Genomic DNA, 21,155 nt, shown 5'->3' with positions numbered 1-21,155 from the left:
CTGGTTTTCCAGCCCGCCAAAGGTAGACTTGTTAGCCTCTCTAACCACATGAGACCATTCCTTCTAACAGACCTATTTATCTGTATCCATCCATCCATCCATCCACCTACCATCCTGTCTATCTATCATCACTGTATGTATGTATGTATGTATGTATGTATGTATGTATGTATGTATCAATCACCGTCTCTTGGTTCTGTTTCTCTAGAGAACCATGACTAATATACCCTTTCCCTTTGCACCATTTTCTTCCAAAGTGCCCCATTTCAACTCTGTTTCGGCATAAGCATTTACACATAGCCCTGTGCTGGCTTCATTAAATAGGCCACAAACATATGCTCAATGCTTCCATCTACCAGCTTTGGGACTACAATTAAAATCCTTGCAGAAAATGATACCCCAAGTTATCTTTAAGGCATTCAACATAGCCACATTCAGAAATGCTGGCCTCCTGTGAGCACCGCAGGAAAGAGAACCACCCGGTGGTGGGGTTCCCGGCTCTTGGGCTGTTGTTCTTTAACCATGTTTTCCAACTGGAAGATATGATCAGGCAACATAAAAATGCAACAGTTCCTGCTCTCCTAATAGCAGAGTGACTAATAGAATAACTAGGAGGATAATAAATCTCCTTGGAAGGAGGATGGTTAAGGATGCTGATGTAGATGCTGAGGCTCTGAAAGAGACCTTTGTCTCCTCACCACAGGATGGACACAAACCCATTCCTTCATGACGTGAACTCAAGCACAGTCTTCTGGAAAGCTGAACGCGAATTAATCAAGAGCCTGCCTGTGACGTTGCTGAGACTACAGGGCGTGTTTCTCGCTTTCTCTCTCTCTTAAAACAATCTACTTATTTCCTTTGTCTGCTTCTTTGTCTTCTCACCTACTCATTTATTTATCTACTCTATATGATATTTATATATTATTTATTTGCCTCCTAGATATGTCATTAATTAATTTATTTAAAAGGTATGAACAGAACAAGTTACTTCCCCAGGTGAGAGCAAGGTATAACCCCTCTTTTAATTTTCAATTAAAATTGTTACTTAATTACACTTTTTAAAATGTATTAAGTTTGGGGCGCCTGGGTGGCTCAGTCAGTTGAGCGTCTGACTTCGGCTGGGGTCGTGATCTCGCGGTCTGTGAGTTCGAGCCCCACATCGGGCTCTGTGCTGCCAGCTTAGAGCCTGGAGCCTGCTTCAGATTCTGTCTCCCTCTCTCTCTCTGCCCCTCCCCCGCTCATGCTCTGTCTCTGTCTCTCTCTCTCTGTAAAAAATAAACATTAAAAAATGTATTAATTTTCAATTTAATTGTAATTAAAATGTATTATTTTATTTCTTTATTTTTAAAGATTATTTATGGAGAGAGAGAGAGAGAGCAGGGGGAGGGGCAGAGGGAGAAGGAGAAAGAGAATCCCAAGCAGGCTCTGTGCTGTCAGTGCAGAGCTGGACCTGGGGCTCCAACCCACAAACTCTGAGATCATGACCTGACCCGAAGTCGGACACTTAACTGACTGAGCCACCCAGGTGCCCCCAAAATTGATTTTTTTAAATTAACCACTCCTTATACTCAGATTAACAACAGGTCCAGGATCTTCCCTCTTGAGACCTGCAACCTTTCGCCAGATTCTTCATGAACTCCAGGGGGAGGATCCTTGGCTCAAAAGGGGCTATGTGGGTTTCCAAATACAGGTAAAGGGAGAATTAGTGATTTGGGAGCTAGCCCACCCAGCTTGGTGCATTTTCGGTCACTGCTGGGGGTCCCGCTGGACCTGGAGCATGGGCTCCCACCGCCTCACCCCTCCAGTCTTTCCTCAGCTCAGGGATCACTTCCAGGGTTGGGCTCACACCGGTCTTTCACCGCCTACCTCCAGGGGGCGGTGTTGAGGCCCTGGTTCAGAGACCCTTAGGGTGAGCATCCCGTTTGCTGCTTGTGGTATCTGTTTCACAATCTGAGTGCACTCTGGAGATTCTGGTAGGATTCATCCTCATCATTACAGGAGGTGGTCACTGTTCATCCTTCTCTTCCCCAAACACCCATGGTCCCCTTGAGAATTTTGCCCACAATCTCCCCAGCTTCAGGGTTGAGGGGATTAGAAGGGGCAGCACTTGCCTGGCCACAGGGGTCTCATTACTCCTCCCTACAGGATAGTGGGTACCCCTGAACCTGAAACCTGTCCACCTAGGAGTTCAGGGAATCTTCTCTAAGAATGATCCTGGGACTGCCTGGCCAGAATAACTGCCTATGACTGTCCTACCACAGCATCTTGAGAAACAAGTCACCAGGCACTTGGCTATGAGAGCAGTTTGTTCATCATAGGAGATTTACAAAAGACCATGGGGGACGGGAAGGGGAAAAAATAGTTTCAAATGGAGAGGGAGGCAAACCCATAAGAGACTTTTTTTCTCTCCTTTAGTTTTTATTTTTAAATTTTTAATTTTTTGAGACTCTTAAATACAGAGAACTGAGGGTGGATGGGAGTGAGGGCGGGGGAGAGGGGAAAATGGGGGATGGGCATTGAGGAGGGCACTTGTTGGGATGAGCACTGGGTGTTGTATGGAAGCGATGAATCACCGGAATCTACCCAGAAACCAAGAGCACACTGTGTATACTGCATGCTAGCCAACTTGACAATAAATTATATTAAAAATTTTTTAAAAATCTATTTAAAAATTAAAAAAAGAAAGAAATACAGATAGATAATGAGAGAAAGTGAAGTCACTCATTCACCCATTACTTCACCCTTGAGAATTCCTGGTTCTGTCCTGGGCACGGGGTATACAGAAATGGCAAAAATCCTTGTCCTCAAGCATCTCGCTTTCTAAGTGGGGTGGGGGAAGGTGGGTGACAAACAAATAACTAATGCATGTTACCTGTTAAATAATGATCATTAGAAAGAAAACATAAAGTCAGGAAGAGGGATGTGAGGAATGTATGTATGTGGGAGGGTGTATTGGGGATAAGTTGACATCTTGGATGGAACGTCTCTTGAGCAATGTGATTTCTGAGAAAAGCTCTGGAGAAGGTGAGGGTGAAGAGCAGTCCACACGGAAGGAACAGCCAGCACAAAACTCAGAGTCCACAGTGCACCTGGCTTGTCCTAGGAACTGTGAGCAAGCCCACCAGGGCGAGTAGAGAGAATGAAGGAACGAAGGACGAGATGGGGACAGATACAGGGGATGAACGCAGAAGGTCATGAAGCCACCACCATAAGTGAGGTCCCTTCCTTGCTGTTCAGCATGTTCCACAACAGGGTTCCTGATGGCTGGCTTCTTACTGGCTGCCATTTTATGTAGCCCCCACCCACTTCTGGACTTCCCCATTGTTTCTGGTTTTCCCACATGATCACCAGCAAGCCCGTGTTGTAGTTTTCACTTACGGAGTGTTATGCTCCAAGGAAGGACAGCAGATGGCACGAAATGGGGGCCCAGCGTCCGCCCATATCTGCAGATGGGATGAAATGTTGAGTCATTGTTCTTACCTCCCATTCCATTTGGGTTTGTGAAGGCCCAGTGCTGCTGTCCTGCAGGGCTGGGAATGGCAGTCTTTTGGGTCCTGAGCAAAATGACTGGGCTGATGGAATGCCTGTTAAATTGACAAGACAGAGTCAGAAGAGAGAGGGGAAGAGCTAGAAAAGCCAAGAACAGACAGACATATGAGAGGAGGCCTGCAAGGGGAGACCTGGAAATTTTTATAAAACGAATGGTATTTTTGTTGTTCTGATTTAAAAGTAAAGCATGCACGTTAAAGAAAATTTGGAAATTTCACAAAAGCGTAAATATATTTAATTTTTAAAAATTGTTTATTTTTGAGGGAGCCTGAGTGCGGGAGGGGCGGCGGACTGAGGATCCAAAGAGGGCTCCGCACTGACAGCAGCAAGGCCAGTGTGGGGCTCAAACTCATGAACTGAGAGATCATGACCTGAGCCAAAAACAAGAGTTGGATGTTTAACCAACTGAGCCACCAGGTGCCCCCCAAAGAGTAAATATTTAAGTTGAAGCCACACAACCCCATTTTTAGAGGTAGTGATGCAACGTTTTGTGGCTTTCCATCGAGATAATGATGTGATTTTAGGTATACGCAGTTTTGGGTTTTGCTTCCTGTCATTTAAAATTTTGTCCAGAACCTTGACCCACAACTGGAACATTAAAAGCTGTGAGTGTTAATCATTATATAATATTTGACCAGTGTTGTATTTAACGAACCAGTTAACGAGCCAGCATTGTAATGAATGCTATCATTTCCTTATTGCTGGACGTTTTGGTGGTTGTTACTATTGCACTGTTACAAATAATGCAGCCATGAGACCCTTCGTCAAGCATCTCTGACTGTATCTCTGAACATTTCATCAGGATCAATTCCTAGGAATGAGGCAACTGGGCCAGGTGATGAATTTTTCCTTTTCAAATGCCCGAAACCTTGGAAGGAAGTGATTGACAACTTTGTGCAAGGATACTTGATTTGTTGAATTGATCACGACCAGATGACTGGCTGTTCAAATCTTGATTCTACAGTTTTGGCATTACTGTCCACGTGGTGGCATTTCCTCAGATCACAATAAAAATTATTTTAGAGGGGGCACAGGGTGACTTGCATTACATGTTAGACTTACTTTTGTTTTTTCCCCCGGAAAATCCAACTTGGGGCTAAAAGACATACAAATAGAATCAATGTAAAAAAACATAAAAGAAACTTAAATGCATTGTGTGGATCTTAATTAATTCTATCGGATCAGAAAACGTCTGTGAAGATGTATTCCATTTATTAGACAAATAGAAATTTGAATGCTGACTGAATTCTGAGAATACTGTGATGTTACTTTTGACCTTTTAGGTACAATGTTAACAGGTGAGTCCTTATCTTCTAGAAGTGTCTTTGGAAGTACTGAGGATGAAATGATTTGATGTCTGGGATTTTCTTCCAAGTAATGTGTGGGGGCAGTTAATCAGACAGAACTGGCTGTGGGTTGATGGCTGTTGGGGCTGCTGGTGGGTCTTCATTTATATCACAAGTCAGCAAACTCTGGCCCAAGGGCCAAATCTAGCCCACAGCCTGCTTCTGTAAATTAAGTTTTATTGGAAAACAGCCATGCCCATTTGTTTGCACATTTTCTCGGCTGATTGTGGTTGAGTTGAGTTGCTGCAACAGAGACAATCTGGCTGGCGAAGACTGAAATATATTCTCTCTGCCCCTTAACAGAAAGCGTTTGTGGACCCCTGACTTATTCTATCCTGCCAATGTCTATTTATGCTTAAAATAATACATAATAAAACGCTTAAAACACAACTAGTGTAGAAGATGCAAGATGGTGGAACAGGATGGAAGTTTTTATTGCGTCTCGCATCCATGAAATACAACCAGACCAACACTAAGCCATCCTGCACACCTAAAACACTGATTTGAGGATTAACACGACAACCTGCACAACCTGAACCACAGAACTCAGCAGGCACTCAGCGCGGAGAGGTGAACTGGGGGAGAGAGAAGCCCCGGAGGGCAAGGAGTTGCTTTTGCTTGTGGAGAGAGGATGGAGACAGGGCGGGTGAGGGGGGGCGGGAGGGGGGAGGGGTAGAGTTCAGGAAAAGCACCCCCACCCAAAGCAGCTGGAGACAAAGTGGAAAAGTGGAAACAGCCACAGGGACTGAGCTAAAAGGGAGAAAGGAGAAAGGAGAGGGTTGAAATTCCATTAAGACTCTAGAAACAGGGAAGGGCAGAGTCTGAAACTCCGCAGCTCATTACCTGGCGGTGTTCCGGTGGGAAGGGCAGATCCCCAGGAGACAGTGAAGGCCAGTTATCCTCGGGCCACACGAGAAGAGGCGGTTCCCCTGCTGGGAGGACATCTGGTCGAGGCTGTGTGGCCACCCGGTCCCAGCAGACCACAAAGAACAACCACATTTGCTGGTGGTGGAACAAGGTCGTTAAGGGCAAAGACTGCGGCCAGATGCATGTTGGGATTTTCCATGATCCCTGAAATACCCCTGCTACACGATCGATCGCGTGAACTTTCCTGGGGCAGGCTGGAACTCAGCCGTGGTCTCTGGGCGTCAGCAGCAGCAGTGGTCACGTGAACATTCCTGGGTGCGGTGGCACTGGCCTTTGCTAGGGGAGACCCTCCTGCAGAGGATCAGAGCGGGTCCACGCCCCAGTCCCTCTGAAGGGAGGGGTCGAGAAACACAGCCGCGTCGGAGATAAAACTCAGGAGGGAGGTGGCGCCTGGTAACCTGACGGCTTGGTCACGGACAGCATAGAAGCGGGGAGTGGAGGAAGCCAGAGACAAAGGTTGGGTGCACGATTGCTGGTCAGGGAGAGCACAGAGTTTTGACACTAGAGACTGGACAGCTAGGTCACGGCCATTTTCACCGCTCCCGCGCATGCGCGTACACACCTGCAAGCACCACAGGAGTCCCCTTCAGGAAGCTGAGCAGCGCCATCTAGTGGAGAACGAAGTCATTACCCTAAGCCCCGCCCATCTGGGCCAAGCTTTCTCTTCAGGAACACAAGTCTCTCTGCCTGCTTAGTTTATGAACTATAAAGTGTTTCATAGTTTGATTGCTAGAGGAAAAGAAGGTAATTTCAATTGTATTTCAGTCTGTTCACAGTCCATCTGTTCAATTTTCTTTTTTCTTCTCTTTTTCGTTTCTTTTCTTTTTTTGAATACAGAAAGAGAAAAAAATTATTTTTATTTTCAATTTTTATTACAAATATTTTTCATTAACTTTTTTCTACTATATTTTTTACTTTTGTGTAAATTTTTTCAAATTCTATTTTTCTTCCATAATTTCATTTTATTCTACTTCAGTGTATTCATTGTTTCAATTTTTCAAATAATTTCCTTTTTTTTTCTTTCCCCCTTTTTTTCTATAATTGATCAAGCCCCTTTCAACACACAGACCAAAACACACCTAGGATCTAGCATCATTTACTTGATTTGTGTGTGTATGTGTATGTTGTTTAAAATTTTTTAATTTTCATTTTTTTAATTTTCATTTTTTTACCTCATTAATTCTTTTTCTCCCTTAAAAATGATGAGATGAAGGCATTCACACCAAAAGAAAGATCAGGAAGAAACGAGAGCCCAGGACTTAACCAACACAGATACAAGCAAGATGTCTAAACCAGAATTTAGAATCACGATAATAAGAATACTATCTGGAGTTGAAAATAGATTAGAATCCCTCTCTGTGGAGATAAAGAAGTAAAAACTAGTCAGAAGGAAATAAAAAATGCTATAAGTGAGCTTCAGTCTCAAATAGATGTCATGGTAGCAAGGATGGATGATGCAGACCAGAGAAGAGAAATGATAGAGGACAAACTTACGGAGAATAATGAAGCAGAAAAAAAGAGGGAGACTAAGGTGAAAGAGCACGATTTAAGAATTAGAGAAATCAGTACTCATTAAAATGGAACATCAGAATCATAGGGGTCCCAAAAAGGGGCAGAAAGGTTATGTGAAGAAATCATAGCGGAAAACATTCCTAACCTGGGGAAAGACACAGACATCAAAATCCAGGAAGCATAGAGGACTCCCATTGGATTCAACAAAAACTGACCATCAACAAGGCATATCATAGTCAAATTCACAAAATACTCAGGCAAGGAAGGAATCATGAAAGCAGCGAGGGAAGAAAAAGTCTTTAACCTACAAGGGAAGACAGATCAGGTTTGCAGCAGACCTATCCACCGAAACTTGGCAGGCCAGAAAGGAGTGGCAGGATACATTCAATCTGCTGAATCAGAAAAATATGCAGCCAAGAATTCTTTATCCAGGAAGGCTGTTCAATTCAAAATAGGAGAGATTAAAAGTTTCCCAGAAAAAAAAATTAAAGGAGTTTGTGACCACTAAAGTAGCCCTGCAAGAAATTTTAAGGGGGACTCTCTGAGAGGGAGAAAAGATGAACAAAATGAAAAAGAAAAAAAAAAGACCAAAGCAACAAAGACTAGAAAGGACCAGAGACCACCACCAGAAACTCCAACTCTACAAGCAACATAATGGCAATAAACTCTTATCTTTCAATACTCACTCTGAACGTCAGTGGACTAAAGGCTCCAATCAAAAGACATAGGGTAACAGAATGGGTAAGAAAATAAGATCCATCTATGTGCTGTTTACAAGAGACCCACTTTAGACCAAAAGACACCTTCAGATTGAAAGTAAGGGGATGCAGAACCATCTATCATGCTAATGGTCGACAAAAGAAAGCCCGAGTAGCCATACTTATAGCAGACAATCTAGACTTTAAAATAAAGACTGTAACAAGAGATGAAGAAGGGCATTATATCATAATTACGGGGTCTGTCCACCAAGAGGACCTAACAATTGTAAACATTTATGCTCCAAATGTGGTATACCCAAATATATAAATCAACTAATCAGAAACATAAAGAAACCCATTGATAATAATACCATAATAGTAGGGGACTTCAACACCCCACTTATAGCAATGGGTGTATCATCTAATCAGGAAATCAACAAGGAAACAATGGTTTTGAATGACACACTGGACCAGATAGACTTAACAGATATATTCAGAACATTTCACCCTAAAGCAGTGAAATACACATTCTTCTCCAGTGCACATGGAACGTGCTCCAGAATAGACCACATACTGGGACACAAAGCAGCCCTCAAGAAGTACAAAAAAATTGATTTCATACAGTGCATATTTTCAGACCACAATGCTATGAAACTCAAAATTAACCACAAGACAAAATTTGGAAAGGTAATAAACACTTGGAGACTGAAGAATATCCTACTAAAGAATGAATGAGATAACCAGAAATTAAAGAGGAAATTAAAAAGTACATGGAAGCCAATAAAAATAACAACACCACAGCCCCAAACATCTGGGATGCAGAAAAGGTGGTCATAAGAGGAAAGTATATAGCAATCCAGGCTTTCCTAAAGAGGAAAGAAAGATCTCAGATACACAACCTAACCTTACACCTTACAGAGCTGGAAAAAAGAACAGCAAATAGAACCCCAAATCAGCCAGAGACAGGAAATAATAAAGATTAGAGCAGAAATCAATGCTATTGAAACCAAAAAACAAAAACAAAAACAAAAGAACAAAACAAAACAACAACAGTGGAACAGATCAATGAAACCAGAAGCTGGTTCTTTAAAAGAATTAACAAAATTGATAAACCACTAGCCAGTTTGATCAAAAAGAAAAAGGAAATGACCCAAATAAATAAAATCAAGAATGAAAGAGGAGAGATCACAACCAACACAGCAGAAATAAAAAGAATAATAAGAGAATATTATGAGCAATTATACGCCAATAAAATGGGCAATCTGAAAGAAGAGAAATTGTTAGAAATATATGCACTACCAAAACTGAAACAAGAAGAAATAGAAAATTTGAACAGACCCATAACTAGTAAAGAAATCGAATTAGTAATCAAAAATCTCCCAAAAAACAAGAATCCAGGGCCAGATGGCTTTCCAGGGGAATTCTACCAAACATTAAAGGAAGAGTTAATACCTATTCTCTTGAAGCTGTTCCAAAACATAGAAATGGAAGGAAAACTTCCAAAGTCTTGCATGAAGGCAGCATTACCTTCATTCCAAAACCAGACAAAGACCCCATTAAAAAGAACTGTAGACCAATTTCCCTGACGAACATGGATGCAAACATCCTCAACAAGATATCAGCCAATCGGATCCAACAATACATGAAAAAAATTATTCACCACGAGCAAGTGGGATTTATACCTGGGATGCAGGATTAGTTCAAAATCTGCAAAACAATTAATGTGATTCATCACACCAATGAAAGAAAAGACAAGAACCACATGATCCTCTCAATAGATGCAGAGAAAGCATTTGACAAAATACAGCATCCTTTCTTGATAAAAACCTTCAAGAAAGTAGGGATAGAAGGATCATGCCCCAAGATCATAAAAGCCATATATGAAAGACCCAATGCTAATATCATCTTCAGTGGGGAAAAACTGAGAGCTTTCCCCCTAAGGTCAGGAACAAGACAGGGATATCCACTCTCACCACTGTTATTCAACACAGTATTGGAAATCTCAGCCTCAACAATCAGACATCACAAAAACATAAAAGGCATCCAAATTGGCCAGGAGGAGGTCAAACTTTCGCTCTTTGCAGATGACATGATACTCTATATGGAAAATGGAAAAGATTCCACCAAAAAACTGCTAGAACTGATGCATGAATTCAGCAAAGTGGCAGGTTATAAAATCAATGCACAGAAATCAGTTGCATTCCTATACACCAACAATGATGCAAGAGAAAGAGAATCAAGGAATAGATCCCATTTACAATTGCACCCCAAACCATAAAATACCTAGGAATAAATCTAACCAAAGAGGTGAAAAGTATATACACTGAAATCTATAGAAAGCTTATGAAAGAAATTGAAGAAGACACACAAAAAAGGAAAAATATTCCGTGCTCCTGGATAGGAAGAAAAAATATTGTTAAAATGTCAGTACAACCCAAAACAATCTACATATTCAAGGCAATCCCTATCAAAATAACACCAGCATTCTTCCCAGAGCTAGAACAAACAATCCTAAAATTTGTAAGGAACTAGAAAGACCCCGAATAGCCAAAGCAATCTTGAAAAAGAAAACCAAAGCTGGAGGCATCACAATCCCAGACTTCAACCTATATTACAAAGCTGTCATCATCAAGACAGTATGGTACTGGCACAAAAACAGACACTCACATCAATGGAACAGAATAGAGAACCCAGAAATGGACCCACAAACATATGGCCAACTCATCTTTGACAAAGCAGGAAAGAACACCCAATGGAATAAAGATAGTCTCTTCAGCAAATGGTGCTGGAAAAACTGGACGGTGACCTGCAGAAAATGAACCTGGATCACTTTCTTACACCATACACAAAAATAAACTCAACATGGATGAAAGACCTAAATGTAGGACAGGAAGCCATCTGAATCCTTGAGGAGAAAGCAGGCAAAAACCTCTTTGATCTTTGCCGCAGCAACTCCTTACTCAACAGGTCTCTGGAGACAAGGGAAACAAAAGCAAAAATGAACTATTGGGACCTCACCAAAATAAAACCTTCTGCAGAGTGAAGGAAACAATCAGCAAAACTAAAAGGCAACTGACAGAATGGGAGAAGATATTTGCAAATGACATATCAGATAAAGGGTTAGTATCCAAAATCTATAAAGAACTTTTCAAAGTCAACACCCAAAAAACAAAGAATCCAGTGAAGAAATGGGCAAAAGACATGAATGGATACTTCTCCAAAGAAGACGTCCAGATGGCCAACTGACACATGAAAAAATACTCCACATCACTCATCATACGGGAAGTACAAATCAAAACCACAATGAGATACCACCTCACACCTGTCAGAATGGCTAACATTAACAACTCAGTCAACAACAGATGTTGGCGAGGATGCAGAGAAAGACGATCTCTTGTAATGCTGGTGGGAATGCAAACTGGTGCAGCCACCCTGGAAAACAATCTGTAGGTTCCTCAAAAAATTAAAAATAGAACTACCTATGACCCAGCCATTTCACTACTAGGCATTTATCCACCGGATACAGGTGTGCCTTTTGGAAGGGACACATGCACCCCAATGTTTATAGCAGCACTATCAACAATAGCCAAAGTGTGGAGAGAGCCCAAATGTCCATCGATGGATGAATGGATAAAGAAGATGTGGTATATATACACAATGGAGTATTACTCATCAATCAAAAAGAATGAAATCTTGCCATTTGCAACTACATGGATGGAACTAGAGGGTACTATGCTAAGTGAAATTAGTCAGTAAGAGAAAGACAAATATCACATGACTTCACTCATAAGAGGACTTTAAGATACAGAACAGATGAACATAATGGGAGGGAAGGAAAAATAATATAAAAACAGTGAGGGGGACAAAACACAAGAGACTCTTAAATATGGAGAACAGAGGGCTACTGGAGGGGTTGTGGGAGGGGGGATGGGCTCAATGGGTAAGGGACATTAAGGAATCTACTCCTGAAATCATTGTTTCACTATACGCTAACTAACTTGGATGTAAATTTAAAAACATAAAATGAAATAAATACAACTAGTGTCAAAGATCTAATCGTTCCTGCAGCTGCTACCACCCAACAGTGTTTATCTACTAACGCTGTTTCAAACACATTAAATCACAGCTGAACTGCAAGGCAACTATAATAAATTGCTGAAATATCTGTGAGATTAGGATTCGATAAAAATTTACTATTCTGTATAGATAATATATGCATGGTAAAGGATTCTATAGGACACGCTCTAGGAAGGACATCTCCTTTCCTTCCCTATCTCTCATCCAACCAGTTCCCCTCCTCGTATTTCTTGTTTATCCTTCTGGGGATAATCTGTGTGCGTATAACCATAATACAAATATACAGCTTAATGTGCCCTCATATACCCCCAAGTGATGGAGCACTGTATTTATTTGCTTTTTGTCAGTTAATAATATATATTAGAGAGGTTTCCATGTCAGTTGTATAATACGTCTTAGATATATAATAATACATATTAGAGATGTTTCCGTAGCAGTTGTAGAATATATCTTTGGTAGATAACAATATATCTTAGAGGTGTTTCCATGTTAGTTGTATAATCATTCCTAAATTATATATATGAGTATAATGACGTGTGTGTGTGTGTATATTCCTAAAGTTCATCTATTTAGGAATATATATATATATATACATATATACATATATATATATTCCTAATGTGTATATCTATATTAAGATATATAGTTTTTCCTTCTCCATGTTTTGGAAGAATTGAGTGGACACAGAGGCACAGCCATGGTATTGAACCATCATGGTCTGCCCAAGCCCGACATGGGGCTTGATCCAAGAACCCTGAGATCATGAGAAAAGCCCAAATCAAGAGTTGGATGCTTAACTCTTGATGCCCCTGAGAAGGCAGTTTTTTGTCTCCCCATTCCCATTATGTATTGGGCAATGCTCAGTATATGGGGTGGGCTGCAATTTGTATTTGCTGAGAGTGAATGAGTGAATAAAGTTTTTGCCACAAGTTTTACAACTGAGAATTGTAGGATTATCTTTTCTTCTTTCTGCTGGTCAGAGATGCCTTGGTTAATACATCATTTATCAATAAAGTCATTTGGAATATGAGGACTTGGTGCAATGTGGCCTACATGAATGAGTGTCTAAAATGACTCACAGAGTCCATTTATAACTAGAAACTTTGAAGGAGGAAAATCAACACCTGAAAAAAAATGGCATATATCACCCTCACCAACCATTTCTTCGCAGAAGATCTACATGACTTAAGGGTAAACAATTGCTGATCTCCTTGATGGTGTTATTATTTATCAGTGACCACCTAAACTTTAAGCGTGGTTAAAAAAAGTGATTTGCACCCACTTTGGGCTTATAAATGGATTAGGGTTAGAAACTGGGTTGTGGCTCAAAATTGGCATGTTTGGGTGGAAACTTCTGCTGTAAGAACAGAGATGGGCTGGGGCTCTGGGATCTTGGGGACTGGGCCTCTCCCACACAGGACCATCTGTCCTTCTTCTTGGCCCAGGATGAAAGACGCTCTCAGAGATGCTTTTCTGTGTCTGGAAGGAACAGAGGGTGATATCAGGATTTATATTTTGACTCCTAGCCTTTGACTCAGGGTTCATGGTCCAAAGAGGCTCTAGGAACTGTCATAACTACCACCCCATTCAGCTTCCAGACCCTCTCCCAGAGTGTCTTCTGTGGGAGAACTATTCCACTGGCCATGAGCACCTGTAGGACATTGCCCATGTCCTAGCTGCAGACGTGTCCTGTGGTTCTGCTCCAGAAGAGTGTTCCAGTTTTCTTTCCCTCTGACTGCCTGCGAGGGTCATGGCCCAGAAGGGAGCCTCAGTGGGATCTTCTGTTCTTTACAATTTATTATTTTCAGAGATGTTCCCAGCTTTTCAATGGCAAACAAGAGAATAGGGGGCACTGAGCATTCTTCTCTGGTGATCTTTTTTCTTAAATATCTTTCTCCACAACCCCCCCCCCCCCCGGCTATCAAAGTAATACAGGCTTACTATTCAAAATTTGGGAAACAAAAAAGAAGGGACTGCTAAAAAGCGTCTAAATCACCAATAATTCTGCTACCAGAAATAACTACTATTATTACTTTGGTTTATTTTATTTCAGTATTATCTAAATGAGCATCTACCTGTATGAATATCTATATAAATATAGTCATATTTATATGATTATAAACACATATTACACAGTTATTATACTTTGCATATAGTTTTTCAACATTTTATTATGAAACTATTTTAAACATTAAAAAATGTAAAAAATATATAGTGAACACACATGTACCAACCGTTAGATTCTTCCATTAACATTTTACTTAATTAGCTTTATCACTTACCCTTTCCTTCTCCCTCCTTCCCTTGTTTCATCAATTCCTCCTTCTTTTCATTCCTCTACTTATCCATCTCTCCATCCGTCCACATTTCCATTGACATGTCCATCCATCCATCCATCCATCCACCCTACCCTCATTCTCTCTGTTCATCTATCCATACTTCTATCAATTCATCCACTTTTTGTGATGCTTTTCAAAGTAAGTTACAGATGTTACAATTTACCCCTAAATATTTTTGTACATACAACTTTTATCTTGCTTCTTCTTCACCTAACAAAATATGAACTTTCCTATGTTTTCAAATATTCTTCAAAAGCACCTTAAAAAATAGCCACCTGATATTCCATGGCATGGATATACCATAATTTATTATTTCAATAATTTAAATTATTATTATGGGAATTTTTTAGATTTATTTATTATTATGGGAATTTTTTAAAGTTTATTTATTTGAGAGAGAGAGAGAGAGAGAGGGAAAGAGGAATCGGGTGGGGGAGGAACAGAGAGAGAGGGAGAGAAAATCACAAGCAGGTTCCATGCTGTCAACACAGAACCTGACACAGGGCTCTATGCCATGAACCATGAGATCATGACCTGAGCCAAAATCAAGAGTCAGATTCTTAACCAACTGAGCCACTGAGACACCCCTATTATGGGAAATTTTAACTTTTTTCTAATTCACCACTTTAACAAGTAATGCTACAGGGAATATCTTTGAACATGAGCCTTTGGACCAAACCTCTGATTATTTCTTTAGAGAATAGTTACAAGATAGAATGTAACTGAGTCTAACAGCATGGCCATTTAAAAAAGGACTTGAAGCGTAATTTCTAGTTTTCTCTTGAGATAGGAGCTCCTGTCTACGGTCTTACAGAGGTCCTTCTGGCATGTAGGTGGGTGGCCATATCTACAGTGTGGTGGTAAGAGAAGGCCGTTGTGGTAGGAACGTGGCCTCACACTCCAAAGTCTCTGGTGAGGGTGTGGGTGTGGTGAAAGAAAATGTCCATGTTGGGCATTTCTCCATGGATTTCCTCCTTGAATCAATAGGGTCAGTGTTCGTTATAAGAGCCTGACTATAAGGCTTAAAGGAACAGGACCTGCCATTCCTTACATCCTCAGTACTCAGTCCTTTTGGCAACTGAGAGGCCCTCTCCCCCCAGAATGTAAGGGTGACTGGGAGTGGCCAATCCAATTTAATGCTTTTGTAGAAAATTGAAAATCTGCTAGGCATAGTGCTAAGGGCTGTGGGGTTACAGGAATGAAAATGACAATAGTTCTCAAGGAACATACAATCAACAGGGGGAGCCTTGGCATTCTGTTTTTAAGACTTTATAAATGGAGTAATCAAGGCAGAAATCAAGGGGACAGAAGAGAATTCATGAAACTTTTGTTTGTGTTGGGTCATGATATGAAACAGAGTGTTTGTATAGTCTGTGGTTTGGAAAGTATGGAGGAAGACATAAAACGTTGTGAGACCCCAGGAGAGAGGTGCCTTTTGAGGGTTGGCAGGGTTCAGGAAAAATGTCTGAGAGAAGATGATGACGTTTTAACTAAATCTTGAAATATGAGTAAGGAATTTTCCAGATGAGCAAGGACAAGAAGAGAGGGTCCTGCAGAGGGAACATCTTGTACAATGTCAAGGAGGTAAAGAGGAAAATATTGAAATCAGACAACATCAAGGAGTTATTTATATGTTTATAGGTGGGGTCTACTGGCGGCGGGGGTGGGGGGGTTTCCAGTTTGAGACCTCTGATGGGGAGTGATGGTGACTCACAGGAGGATCACCAACAAGGTGGTGACCATCAGATTTGGGGCAGATGGTTTGTTTGCTAGTTAGGTGGTCTTGGGGTCATGGACTTGCTTATGTGAACTCTTCCCCACCCCTGTGTCTTTTCTCAGGCTGTGCCCACCTCCTGTTTGTACTTCAAGAGTCATTTGAGGTGTCCTTTCTTCAGGTTAGGTGTCCATGCAGGGTTAGGTACACGTTTTGCTCCTACAGCATTAGGCTTATCCCTGGCAGAACTCTTGCTGTATTGTTTTCTCATTATCTGCTCACAACCTACAGGCAGTTGGGCTCTGTGAGGTCAGAACTCATGTGTTATGTATCGTTGCTAATGCCTGGGTCTGCCTTGTTCAATATGTTTGTTGAGTAAGATTACGTATTATGGGCTAACCAGACTGATGAGGACAAAGATTGTCTTTGATAGAGGCAGATTGCTTTCCTATACCTGGTCAGGCAATCTGCAAAGGCAAGGTCTCCATCTGTAAGGTGTGGAACATAAGGATGCTTAGCATGTGTGTTCTTGTGAAGATTAAAAGAGTTCATACATGATTAGAAAAGTACTTGATAAACCATTCAAGTGTTTGATAAATGTTTGTTAATGGTGGCTTTGGTGACTATGACATCACCTGCTTGGGATACAGGAAGGTGAGACACATAGGAAGAAGTTAGAATGGTTCAAGACTTTCCCATAGCCCATAGCCCAGGTTTTACTGATGGACAGACTGTTATCTGTGGGCAGAAAGGGCAGAACACAGACTATTAAGTCTGAACAAAGTTTCCTGATCTCTAGCCTGAATTTGTTTGTGTTGAGGAGGTTCAGAGGGGCAGAGGGATGCTCAGTGAGGCCTCGGATAAACTTTCTCATCCAGGGCATAAACAAAGGGCAAATGTTGGCAATAAGTGTCTCAAACTGTTTAACCAGTTGCCTGTGTTCTTCTAGAGCAGAGGCTGGAAATGCTTTCTCTACAGAGCCAATTGGCAAATATTTAACCTTTACAGGGCAGTCTCTGTTGCAACTACTCAACACTGCTATTAGAGCATGAAATGAGTCATAGGTAATATAGAAATGAATGAGATGGTTGTATTCCAATAAAACTTTATTTACAAAACAAGCAGAAGACCAGGTTTGGCCTGAGGGGGCTGTAGTTTGGCAAACCCTAGTCCAGAGTCTTCAGAGCCTGGTGATATGGTTAGGGCTGCAGAGGGATGGCTGCATTTCTTGTTGTTTCAGAATACTTTCAAGTCTCTTGTAGTGGTTGGGGTAGAATTAGAGCTGGAATCCTCCCTTCCTTGTATTTTCTGTGTTGGATGCCTGTAATCGGGAATTGACTAGCTGATGTTATTTGGGGGGATTCTGTGTGTGTCTCCAGTACCAGGATGCTAGTAGGGCCCTTGTGGGGAGGTTAAAAACCTAGGTTCTGGAGACAGAAAGGCTTAGGTTCTAATCCATCTCCACTTGCCATTGGGGTGGCCTTGAATGAACTGTAGAACTTCTTTTACATCTCAGTTCCCTCATCTGTAGAATGGGGTAATAATACCTACCTTATAGGAGTGTTGAGAACATTAAAAGAGATAACACATATAATACGATAAAAGCAGGGCTTCTCAACCTTGACCACTATTGACATTTTGGGTTGGATATTCTTTGTTTTGGGGGAACATTCACATGGTCCCTCCATGACTCGTGGGAGCCACATCTCTGGGGGCAGGGAAAGTCCAGATATAGGTAAAGCTTGACCAGTAAACCTCAGTTTGGGAAAAAGAAAATCCCTTAACCTCTTCTTGATCAAATCATTGATTACTTTCCCCAAACACGGCCTTACTGGGCAGACAAAAAGGAAGATTTTCTAAGATAGCCAACATTTCCTGCAACTGAAAGCAAGAAAGCCGAGCTTTTGGGACTCCACTCTGGCTCAATTTTGGAAAGAAAATATGGACTGAAGTCCTTGCTTCTTTTCTCCCGGACGGCAGGAAATTGTGCATGGGCAGGAGCTTTGGAAGCCCTCTCTCCCCGCAGGGATTCTCCTAGCTTGGAAAGCAGTGTCCTTTTTATTCCTTACCATAAGATGGCACTCCCATGCCTGCACTAGGAACTAGGTTGGCTGGCGAGAGGGCTCTTTGGACGACAGCAGCAGAAAGCCACTGCGCTCATCTGTATTTGCTTTACATCGCTATGCTAACAAGATGCAGACATTTTATTCCAAATGCATAAATGTTATTGAGTTTGCCAAGGATTTTTGCCTGAATCCGAGAAAGAGGACTGATGTTCAGGACCAAGGGGAGATGAAAAGCTGGGGCGGGGGTGGGGGGGTGGGGAGGGTTGTGGTAGAAGGAACAGAAAAGCTTGTCCATCCTGGCTTGGTTCAGCTCTTCAGTCCATGTATTTATACATTTCGTATTAACACACTGCAGTGCGGATTTCTCTGGGACTGTGGCTCACACAGAATCTTGTTCTCTGGTCTCAGTTCTGCGGGAAGCTGCAAATAGCGCGGCCCAGATGAGGGACTGCGGAAGTGGAGAGGGCGTTGCCCAAGCTGGGGTTTGGTTTCTGTCAAGTTTCTGATCCCTTGGTTGAATCTCTTTCCTGCTGACTGATGATTATCTGGAACCTCGTGTAACTGAGGATCAGGTTGCCCTCGAACGTGAGACCGCAAGTCTTCACCATATTGATGACTGAGGGCTACATCCCGTGGCCACCCAAGCCAACACCTTCTTCCTCCCAAGTCCAGCGGGGATTCTTGGATCTCACCTGAGTTGTAGGGAAGAGGAGGTGCCAGAGACACTGGTTGTCCCCTTGAGCCACTCTCCTGTCTGTCATTGCTTCAGAGAGCCCAGCTTCTTAGGTGCCGGAGATGCTCAGAGGACTTCCAGTTTCCCAGAGTTTCTCCTACTTCTCTCTCTGTGCTTTCTTAGGAGCCGGGAAGCCTGACTATTTGACCAAATGGATGGAAGGTGGGTAGATGGGTGGATGGAAGAATAATCGAATCCCTCTGTGGTTACCTGACAGGGCACTGTATGATTTCAAACCAGACAAGCAGGTGGAATCTTGACCTTTTATTATGAAAATTAAAGATCAGGTTAGTGGGTTCTGTTCTTAAAAGGCTTAGTCTTGGGGCGCCTAGGTGGCTCAGACAGTTGAGCGTCCAACTTAGGCTCAGGTTATGATCTCACAGTTCGTGAGTTCGAGCCCCTCATTGGACTCTGTGCTGACAGCTCGGAGCCTGGAGCCTGCTTTGGATTTTGTGTCTCCCTCTCTGTCTCTGCCCCTCCCTGCTCTTGTTCTGTGTCTCCCTCTTTCTGTCCCCCCCCCCACACCCGCTCGCACTCTGTCTCTCTCTCTCTCTCTCAAAAATAAATAAAGATTAAAAAAAAAAAGGCTTAGTCTTATAGGGATTTAAGACATGCTGGTAGCTATTAAATAATCATAAAAAACTACCGGCTTTTGGGCACCTGCTATGGACTGGGTTTATATTTATATAACCTATGTATACTTACAATATATATCAAACTATTTTTATATTTACATGCTCTTATATATTACTTAAATAGAAACTTTGATAAGTTATATATATTTATGTTATATATTTACTTTTTAAAAGAAGTCTGATATAGAATACAGTAGTTACCACCATGTTTTTTTCTTTTCTATTCTTTTTTTAAATGTTTATTTATTTATTCTTGAAAGGGAGAGAGAGAGCATGTGTGCACACAAGTGGGGGAGGGAAGAGAGAGAGAGAGAGAGAGAGAGAGAGACAGAGAATCCAAAGCAGTCTCCAGGCTCTGAGCTATCAGCACAGAGCCCAACATGGGGCTTCAACCCACAAACCGAGAGATCACGACCTGAGTCAAAGTCAGATGCTTAACCAGAACGAGCCACCAGGCGCCCCAACAACCATGTTTTTCTTAGCATTCATTGTTTCCTTTCTCCTTCCTAATAAAATTCTGATTTTTTTTTCAGTTTTTCCCCATCCCGTACTCAGTAGATCCTTTCTTTCCCAGCTCAATGGATGGGTCCTATATAGTCTAAGCCATTTATGGTAAATTCAACTCTCTTCCCAGTGTTTGGTTCCAGAACTGGGCCTAAGGCAATTAATGCAGAGCACCCCTCTGGATACTGTTAGTGATCCCAGACTGGATATGTGACCCGTGTTGGTGCAGTCAGTGTAAGGAAGAACACCCCAACCATCAGCCAAATGGTGGGAAAACCTGCTGCCTTCTGTGGGCATGTACAGTGAAGCCTGTAGCTGACAGCTTTCTTGCAACTAGAGGGAAATTGGCTTTAGGATGACATTGATGCTTGGCTGGTGGAGCAGTGATATGGAAAGAACCTAGGTCCTTGATGACATCATTGAGTGGCTGGATCAGTAACCCCGAAACCTACTTAACCTCTGGGCTGCCTGTTAAATGAGATATATTTAAAAATACCTTTATTGTTTAAGCCAGATCAATTTGGTATTTTGACTGTTTTCAGGAACATGATTGCTTTTGTCAGACAAAAAGGAGATGGATATTCTGAGAGGTCATCAACAACAGCAGTGTCAAAAACAACAAAACAATATTAAGTGGGAAAGGCAGCATTGTAACCCTGGATGGTCCAACCTGATGGACTCCATGCTCTGGATCTAAGCCCATGGAGTTGCCTCCCACTGAAAACAATGTAGAAAGTGTTTGAACGAAAGCCAGGGGCTTGGGGAAGGGGAATAGAAAGAACTTATAACTAGGAAGGAAACATTGGAGACTATTGAATGAGCTCATTATTCCCATAGAATGGGAGACAATAGACATGTCAACAGAGGGAAAAATTGGTTAGCTACAAACTCTAGTGGAGAGAATAGTTCTACTATAAACTTTGATAAATTTCATAGGACTAGAGATTTGATAGAAACTAAAATTGATGCCTTTGTCCATTTTGGGAGGGAACACTCTCTTTTTTTTTTTTTTTTTTTTTTTTTTTTGGCAACTTCCTCCTCTCTCCTCCTTGTTC

The sequence above is a fragment of the Lynx canadensis genome, chromosome E3, assembly GCF_007474595.2.
Source record: "Lynx canadensis isolate LIC74 chromosome E3, mLynCan4.pri.v2, whole genome shotgun sequence".
Taxonomy (NCBI): Eukaryota; Metazoa; Chordata; class Mammalia; order Carnivora; family Felidae; genus Lynx; species Lynx canadensis.
Note: the sequence above shows the minus strand (reverse complement) of the source record.